General features: G+C 41.1%; 1 non-coding gene across 1 annotated transcript; it reads right to left on the reverse strand.

Moving 5' to 3' along the window:
* Positions 1–266: 266 nt before the first annotated feature.
* trnaq-uug (transfer RNA glutamine (anticodon UUG)) lies at positions 267–338 on the reverse strand. Its single transcript has one exon. It is a non-coding gene; the product is annotated as a tRNA-Gln (tRNA).
* Positions 339–482: the final 144 nt, after the last annotated feature.

Consider the following 482-nt stretch of genomic DNA (forward strand, 5'->3'; position numbering starts at 1 on the left):
GACATGTCTTGAAAAACAAAGCGGTTTGATATTGGAATGTTGTAGTGCTTGACCAGACAAAATGTGTTCTGGACGTTCAAAGTTGTGTCTTGGTAAAACAGACATTTGATTGACCACCATTGACAACGATGTTTCTGGGCTACAGGACTTTCAATGACTGATTTATCTCCATGTCACGTTTGAGTTCTACTCTAGCATGGGAACAAAAGGACATAGTTATTCATTGTGCTCCGAAGAATTTTGCAGCATGCACCTCCTTAATGACAAGCTTCCACCGAGACTTGAACTCGGATCACTGGATTCAAAGTCCAGAGTGCTGACCATTACACCATGGAAGCCAAAGATCACTTTTGTAGCTCCAGGTCAAAGCGAAAATGTGTCAATACTCAACGATATTTGCCAATTCAATCTTCCCTTCACTCAATTTTATGCCATTATGTGAGTCTTTCTGTGTGCATTGGTGGTATAGTGGTAAGCATAGC

Source organism: Anoplopoma fimbria, unplaced genomic scaffold (genome assembly GCF_027596085.1).
Source record: "Anoplopoma fimbria isolate UVic2021 breed Golden Eagle Sablefish unplaced genomic scaffold, Afim_UVic_2022 Un_contig_5017_pilon_pilon, whole genome shotgun sequence".
Lineage (NCBI taxonomy): Eukaryota > Metazoa > Chordata > Actinopteri > Perciformes > Anoplopomatidae > Anoplopoma > Anoplopoma fimbria.